Source organism: Arachis duranensis, chromosome 1, assembly GCF_000817695.3.
Source record: "Arachis duranensis cultivar V14167 chromosome 1, aradu.V14167.gnm2.J7QH, whole genome shotgun sequence".
Lineage (NCBI taxonomy): Eukaryota > Viridiplantae > Streptophyta > Magnoliopsida > Fabales > Fabaceae > Arachis > Arachis duranensis.
The window spans coordinates 100,092,565-100,101,621 of NC_029772.3; positions in this window are offsets into that span (position 1 = coordinate 100,092,565).

Below are 9,057 nucleotides of genomic sequence, written 5' to 3' on the forward strand. Positions count from 1 at the left end.
AACAAATTAAGGTTACGACTTGTAAATGGGGGACTATTTCATATTCATTAAAAGAATGATAGGGATCATTATGGGTTCATTAAATAAATGTTAGGGACTAGATTGTATCACGATAAAAGTGATTGTGTTGTTCATTTTAATGTGTGCAGGGATTAACATCAACTGCTCAAGAGGTCATGCCTGATGTCCACCACAGAGTATGTGTGTGGCACTTTTGGAAAAACTTTAATATGCAGTGAAAAGATATGGAGCTCAGGGGCTTACTATGGAAATGTGCAAGATCAACCACTCACCAAGATTTCTCTACCAACATAAACAAGATTAATAAGGTCAATGAAGATGCATGAAATTACCTTAACTAATGGCCCATGGACAAAGTCAACCTTTAGTCATAGTATAAAGCTAGACAATATTTGCAATAATGCATGTGAGGTCTTCAATGCACATATAAAAGATGCAAAGGTGAAACCTATCATCACTCTACTGAAGGAGATTAGGATGTTTGTAATGAGAACTATTGCAAAAAATAAGGTTAAGTTTGCAAACCATGTGGGCGGCTACCACATGTAGTTCAGAGTAGAATAGATATGGTGAGAAAGGAGTCTAAAATTTGGATGTCAATCTAGACTGGGGATGATGCTCATGAGAAATTGATACCCTATAAATATGGTGGTGGACTTAGGCAAATGGATGTGCACTTGCCAATTTTGGATGTTAACTGTAAGAACCGGCATAACCGTTTTAATAAAACAATAATTTTAAGCGCCCGGAGTAGATTCAAAATTTAGAAGTTTTAATTTGAAAATATAAAGATGAAATTTGATTTCAATAAATTTTTTTGAGTTGAAAAATGTATCATTTTCGAAAAGTTTTTGTAAAAATACGTACTAGCACTTAAGTCGATAGTACCAGCTCTTGTTTGTCCAGTACTGTGTATTTTGGACAATAAGATTTTGAAAATTGATTTATTGTTTTGAAAGGACAAAAAATAATTTAAAATTTAAAATCGGGCATTAATCTTAAAGGTTTACGAACAAAAAACGCTAACGAATTGGACCGAACCCAAACCGGATGCAAAACCCAATATATATATGCTCATTTAATGAGCATTTCAGCTCATTCCACTTCAATTTGAAGAAGGGGCGCAGCTGGAGAAGAGAGGAGAGGTGAGGGTGTGATCACGATTCACATCCACCTTCTGGTGACCATAACTTGAGGTACGGAACTTTGATTGATGAGCCGTTTGTGGCCACGCAAAGCTCTCATCGAGATCTTCTTTCCTATCTAAGAAAATCTGGTAAGATCTCTTAACTCGTGATCCAGTTTCCATCCCTAGAAGTTCTATGTTTTTGGGTTTGATTTTTGAGTAGATTTTGTGGTTTTGCTTGTTTAGGTGGTCTCTAGTGGTGGATAATTGTTGGATTTTACCCCTAATCTCATTGAGTAAGGTAAGATTTTACTAAACCCTTGTGTTTATTTATTTTTGTGAACCCTAAACTTGATGTTTGTAAGTTATATGTGTTTGGCTTGATAGTTGGTGAGTCTTGGAGGTGGTGTTGGTGCTTGAGGCTTCTTGATCTTGTTGGAATCAAACTTTTGGTGTTTGTGCATGTTGGAAATCGGCCAAGGTATGGTTTCGGTCTCCTCTATATAATATGTAATATCTCTGGATACTTAGGCTAGTGGACCATAGGATAGGATTGAAATTGGATGTTGATGAATATGATGTATGATGACTTTTAGTATATGTAGCATGATGATGGATTATTGATGTTGTGTTGAGATAGGTGTTGGGTGATTATTATGATGATGATTGGTGGTAAATGATGGATCTATGTATGAGAAATTATTGATGTGTAATGTTGTTGCAAAATGTTTGGGAGGTTAATGATTTGATGATGAATGTTGAGAATTATTATAGTTGTTGAGAGTTGTTGGTATTGTTGATGATTGATGATGAGTTGTGAAAATGTTATTGGTGAATGAGGAGAATTACGAGTCTTTATGATGATTTTGGATGTTGTTGAAAAATGATTATGATGTGTGATGATATATGTTGATGATGATTTTGGGGTTTTAAATCTTGTGGTTGGGGATGATATTGAATGGTGGTTAAAAAATTTGGATGTGATATTAGGTTGAATTTAGAGTCGGAATGAGGTGAGTATTAAATGATTTAATGACTGAGAAGGTTATGTGATTGATAAAATGGTTGAAGGAGTGTTTGGTATGAATGTTGGGTTGTTTTGGTATAGTTAAAAATGGGTTTGAGTTGGTCTTGAATTGAGAGTTCTTGCAAAATTGAGTTGTTAGTATTTTTGGTAAAAATAGATTTTTGGTGAATTTTGACGGATCATAACTTGAGTCTCAGTTTTCAAAAATTTGTTAAAATTCGCTTTATTTAAAGTTCATAGAAAAATCTTTAAATGGATACAAAGTTGGTCTTTAAATTCTGTGCATGCTGTAGAATTTGTGATTTCTAGTTTGTGTGCGCACGCACATCCTTGTGTGCACGCACATACCTGTGAGTTTTTGAACCTGTGCACACGCACACACAGGGGAAGGCTTACTGTTGAAAGCGCTAGCACAACCTGTGCGCGCACACAACCAACAAAGTTTGCAACCTGTGCGCACGCAAACTTTGGAAGGTGTACTTTGTTGAGGGCATTCGCACGCCTTGTGTGGATGAATGGAGTTGAAATTTTTACTACTTGTGCGTACGCACACCACTTTATATACGCACACATTTAAAATCTTTCTTGGGCGTGCGCATGCACACCCTTGTGCGTACGCACATGTCCTGCTTTGCAAATTAAAATCTTGTTTTTAACTGCTTTACCTTTCCAACAAGCTTGTAAACCTCTGTGACACCTATTTAAGACTTTTTGGCTTGTTTTTGGATGTTAAACATAGAGACTACTATAAGTGAGTTTAACTAGATATTTCTGGCAAAAGTTTAGAAGACAGAGACTTAAGCTTCTGGAGTACTGAGGGTGATTTAGATGAGTGAAGTGGTAGAGTGCTGTAAAGACGATTGGTATGATAAAATTGTGGCATTGTGGGTTTGACGATGAACTTAAGACATTGAGGATGAATTATTATGGACTATGAGATGGATATAAACGGACTTGTGCTAGGAGCAGTGATCTCTGATATTGAGAATGTGATTATGATATGCATTGTTCTCCGTCGTAGGGGCTGTGGCAGTCTCCCGCCTACATTCGGATGTGAGGGTTGAAGCTCGACTTCTCACTCATAATTATCGCTCAAGAGGAAGGTGGTAGGGTACTCTCCCTCGGAAAGTTTCCCTTTGAAAGGAGAAGGTGGTAGGACACTCATCCCTCGGAATTTTTCCTCCTGAGCATGGGTTTCTCTATGGTTACAAGGTAGTAGGGTACTAACCCACGAAATCATGCGGCATCCAAAGGAAGGTGGTAGGGCACTCTCCCTCAGAACGTTTCCCTCTGAAAGGTGAATGTGGTAGGGCACTTATCCCTCGAAATTATTCCTCCTGAATATGCACAACAAAGAGACTAATTCGGGAGTTACCGACCGAATTTCGTGTTGGATTTGGCTCTATAACCGACATGTGATATCACAACTAATAGGACAGACATTCATCATATGCATCTTCTATATGTTTTCTTGCTTTGCTTACTTGAGTTTGCCTAATTGTATAATTTGTCTATTTGCTTCTTGAATTATTTGTTATATATATATATGAGTACTACCTGTGTTTTCCTTGCTTGCATTATCTGTGTTTGTCTGGTGCTGAAAAGGTTCGGTAGGTGGTGGCTATGGGATCGCACGGAGATTAGGTTGGCGAAGGTTGTGCGATACAGCGGTGTGACTAGTACTAGTTAGAAATCCTTTAAGGTTAGAAAATCCTATTTATTGTTTATGGTTTAAGTTATTTATTTCGTTTAAGCTTGAATATCTGTTTGGTATGAAGCTCTAGGATTGCCTCTAGCGTCCCGGGATCTTACATCTTATATTATTGGGTACTGTTACCATACAAAGAACCTCTGGTTCTCATTCCATACTGTGTTGTTGTTTTTCAGATGCAGGTCGCAACCCACCTCGGTGAGTTGCTTGATGGTGACAGAGTAGAGGACCTTTATCCTATTTTGGAGTCTTTTGATTTATTAGAACTCTCACTTTTGTATTTTATTTGACATAGAGTCTTACTTTATGAGAGATATTTTGTATAAGCTGTTTTACCTTCAAAACTCTGTATGTCAGTATTTAACTAGTCGGCCTAAACTCCCTGGGTTGTGGCTAGTATCTTATGATTATTATACTTGTATATAACTATATATATCTTGTTATCTTACATAGTGGATCTTGCCTTTTACGCTTGTGGCTTCGTGTGAACTTTCGCGCTTTGTAATTCCGTATTTGAGTTTATTTTCTTCATCGGGCTTCTAAAATTATTATTCCTTCTATATATAATTATGTATAAGCCTTACAATTGTCGTAACCTCTGATTTACCGCATGAGATAAGGCTTAGGGTAATTAGGGTGTTACATTTAGTGGTATCAGAGTGGTCGTCCTCGTGAGCCTGATGGATGGACCGATTGTTCTTCGATGCATACTCTGTATCTTTTTCTTTGATGCTATTTAGTTTATCTCATTGATAATGCATAGCATGCTTGTTTGTGAGTGCCGTTTAGAGATAATTGAAACACTAGGCTTTTGATATTAAGATTGATCACCTTGATATCGATTGTTTGGTGTAGACAGGAACCCTAATGGCTATTCGCGGACGAGGTCGTACTCGTACATGGGAAGGAACTGAGAATGACCGACCGACCGATAACCATGCCCAGTTCATGGCGGAGATGGCCAACTTGGTTAATACCATGGAAGTGAATGCTGCTGCAACTTTGCAAGCTGTGCAGAGATTGGGTTAACCGGCGGGAAACAGAAACGAATTTGGGGATGGAAATGGAAATGGAGACGAAAACGGTAATGACTTGGGAGGTGCTCCAATGTCCTTGGCTTCGTTTCTGAAAGTTCATTCCCCGACTTTCAGAGATTCAAACAACCTACTGAGGCAGATAATTGGTTCCAAGCTATGGAACGTGCGTTGCATGCTCAGCATGTCCCGGCTAACCAATTTGTAGAGTTTGCGGTATATCAACTTCTAGGAGACGTTCAACTCTGGTGGCAAGGAGAATGCCGCTTACGACAGCTTTAGAATACTGACATTTCTTGGAATGCTTTCCAGACGGCCTTCTACAAGAAGTACTTTCCTGAATCTACAAGGGAAGCGAAGGAGATGGAACTTATGCAGCTGAAGCAAGGTTTCTTATCTGTGGCAGACTATACTAGCTGATTTGAGGAGCTCTGTAGGTTCTCTAAGGTGTGCCAGGGTTCCCTAGAGGCCTATGAAAGCTGGAAGTGCATCAAGTATCAAAGGGGCTTTAAGGATAACATCATGACTGTTGTGGCTCCTTTGGAGATTCGAATTTTCTCTGATTTGGTGAACAAGGCGAGAGTTGTTAAGGAATATGCAAAGACGGCAGTCTCGTCAAGGGACACACGTGGACGAAACATTGATAGGAAACGTGACAATTACCTTGGACCAAGGGGACAAAACTTCAAGAGAAATGGTGAAGAAAAGCGGTCAAGAGCTTACTCCTCTGATATGAAATGTCAGGAGTGTGGGAACTACCATCCGAATAAGCTATGCCGGTTAGGTATGAAACTATGCTACAAGTGTGGTGCACCGGGACATTTGGTTAGAGATTGTCCACACCAAGGAACACATGAGGCGGGTCGATCACAATAACAGGGTTGAGGTAATTATGAAGCCGGTAGCCAAACCTTAACTTATTTTCATAGTATAGACTATCGCCGTTCTTGTTGAAAAAGTTTTAAAACTTAGAATGATTTCTAAATTTGGTTTAGAACTTTGGTTTAAATGATTTGGTTTTTAAACTAGGATTGGAACTTTTTTATTAAATGATACGATTTAAAAAGGAAAGTGAGTTCTATGATTTTGTTAACTTGTGAATTTGGTTTGTAATTTAATTTATCGAAAGGAATTCAAATTGAAAGATCCTAATTTAAGGATTTCAATGAATCTAGGAAAATCATGCTTTAAAGTGATTGATTTACAAATAAATAATTTTTGACTCTTTTGGGAAAGTTTCAACAATGGACTCATTTAGATTGAACTTGTTTTAAAGATTTTGGAAAATATTGCGAAATCGGTATTTGGTTTAAAAAAATTTAGATTCTTAATGACGATAATCAGAGTGACGTAGTGGAAGACGAAAGGAACATCGACACGGTAGGACGCTTCGAGGAGATATATCACGTGATTCGAATTTTCGAGGGCGAAAATGTAAGAACTGGCATAACCGTTTTAATAAAATAATAATTTTAAGTGCTCGGAGTAGATTCAAAATTTAGAAGTTTTAATTTGAAAATATAAAGGTGAAATTTGATTTCAATGAATTTTTCTGAGTTGGAAAATGTATCATTTTCGAAAATTTTTCGTAAAAATGCGTGCTGGCGTTTAATCCGGTAGTACCGGCTCTAGTCTGTCTAGTACCATGTATTTTGGAAAATAAGATTTTTAAAATTGATTTATTGTTTTGAAAGGAAAAAAATAATTTAGAATTGAAAACCGGGCACTAATTAATCTTAAAGGTTTTAGCCCAAAGTGGGCCAAACGAACAAAAAATGCTAACAGGTTGGACCGGGCCCAAGGACCAACATATATATGCTCATTTAACGATCATTTCAGCTCATTCCACTTCAATTTGAAGAAGGGGGCGCAGCTTGAGAAGAGAGGAGAGGTGAGGGTGTGGTCACTATTCACATCTACCTTCCGGTGACCATAACTTGAGCTGCGGAACTTCGATTGACGAGTCGTTTGTGGCCAAGTGAAGCTCTTGTCAAGCTCTTCTTTTCTATCTAAGAAAAACTGGTAGGATCTATTAACTCATACTCCAGTTTCCAGCCCTAGGAGTTCTACATTTTTGGGTCGGATTTTTTAGTAGATTTTGTGGTTTTGCTTGTTTGGGTGGTCTCTAGTGGTGGATAATTATTGGATTTTATCTTTAATCTCATTGAGTAAGGTAAGGTTTTACTAAACCTTTGTGTTTAGTTGTTTTTGTGAACCCTAAGCTTAATGTTGGTAAGTTATATGTGTATGGCTTGATAGTTGATGAGTCTTGGAGGTGGTGTTGGTGCATGAGGCTTGCTGATCTTGTTAGAATTAAGCTTTTGGTGTTTACGCATATTGGAAATTGGCCAAAGTATGGTTTCGGTCTCCTCTATATAATATGTAATATCTTTGGATACTTAGCCTAGTGGATCATAAGATATGATTGAAATTGGATGTTGATGAATATGATGTATGATGATTTTTTGTGTATATGTAGCATGATGATGAATTATTGATGGTGTGCTGAGATAGGTGTTGGATGATTATTATGATGATGATTGGTGGTAAGTGATAGATCTATGTATGAGAAATTATTGATGTGTAATGTTGTTGTGAAATGTTTGGGAGCTTAATGATTTGATAATGAATGTTGAGAATTATTATAGTTGTTGAGAGTTGTTGGTATTATTGATGATTGATGATGAGTTGTGAAAATGTTATTGGGGAATGGGGAGAATTATGACTCTTTATGATGATTTTGAATGTTGTTAAAAATGATTATGATGTGTGATGATATATGTTGATGATGATTTTGGGATTTTGTCATTATTTGTGTTCTTTCCATTTTGTGCAATCGCCATTAACAGAGTATCTCCATGCTTCCCATATAAATGAGTCCCATCGATAGAAATTAGTGGCTTGTAATTCTTGAATGCCTTAACACACAGAGGAAACGTCCAAAATAATCGATGAAGGAAAACCTTCGTTCCATCTACCGTATTACCTGACCTCACTAGTGAAGTATGCAACACTACTATAGTGCCCGACATATACAACTGAACCCCGATGATCCACCTTGGTATCTGGTTGTAAGACTCCTCCCAGTCTCCATATATCTGAGCAATCGCCTTCTGCTTGGCCATCTACACCTTCCTATAGCTGGGCTTGAAATCAAGCTTGGACGACACCTCATTCTGCAATACCTTTACAGAGACTGATGCATCCACCATGACCAATGACAAAATTGAAGCACAAATGACATGATAATCAAGCTGCCTATGATCTGTCAATATCTCTATTGCTAGACATGTGTGCGGAACATTGTACTTTCTAATTTTTAGTAGCTTTTTCTCTGTCGCATAGTCACACGTATCAACCAGTTACATCTATTATCGAACTGCAAACACTTTCCATGATACTTCAATTAGTCAAACTCAAACACTTTATACTCTACACACCCGATGAATATATTATAACTCTTGACTGTTAGTACAACTTCTTCTTTGGTTTTGAACCGTTGCCCGATTTCAAACTCATCTGTGCCAATCATACTAGGCCTGTCTCTATGAAAAGTAGGGTGTTGCTGATATAGAAATGTAGGTTGGTTCATTGTATCAAGGTCCAAAGTTGAAAAGTGTCGAGGGTACTATTGTGTCTGATTGCTTGCCTGGGTTTGTGCACCCCCGTCACGTGTGATGTCATCCTCACCATCTCTTTCATCACCAATAATCGGTGGCTCCGAATCTGACCTATCATCGCCTATAGCCTCTGCAAATGGATCTCTCTCTATTACCTCCATGAATGCCGATGCACCGTCTACTATAGGTGCTTCTCCCCATTGCAACTGTGAGCTCTCCAAAGGTATGTCGATCACCCAAGTCATATGCCTAAACGGGCAAATCAGCCGCAAATGATGGAGATGAAACAAACGGAGTCACCGGTTCCCCAGCTGGAATAGCGCTGGAACTCCCTTCTATGACGCCAGTTGGCGGATTCGGAGTGGATCTCCCAGATATGCCCTTTACATCAACCATTCTGGCAAACAACTCCATAGCGCCTAAATCAGGAAATCTTGCTTGGTTGTGAAATATAACTTGCATGTTGTCATCGCCAAACATCTCGTACTTTCCAAACTTAACATAACCTTGCCTAGGTG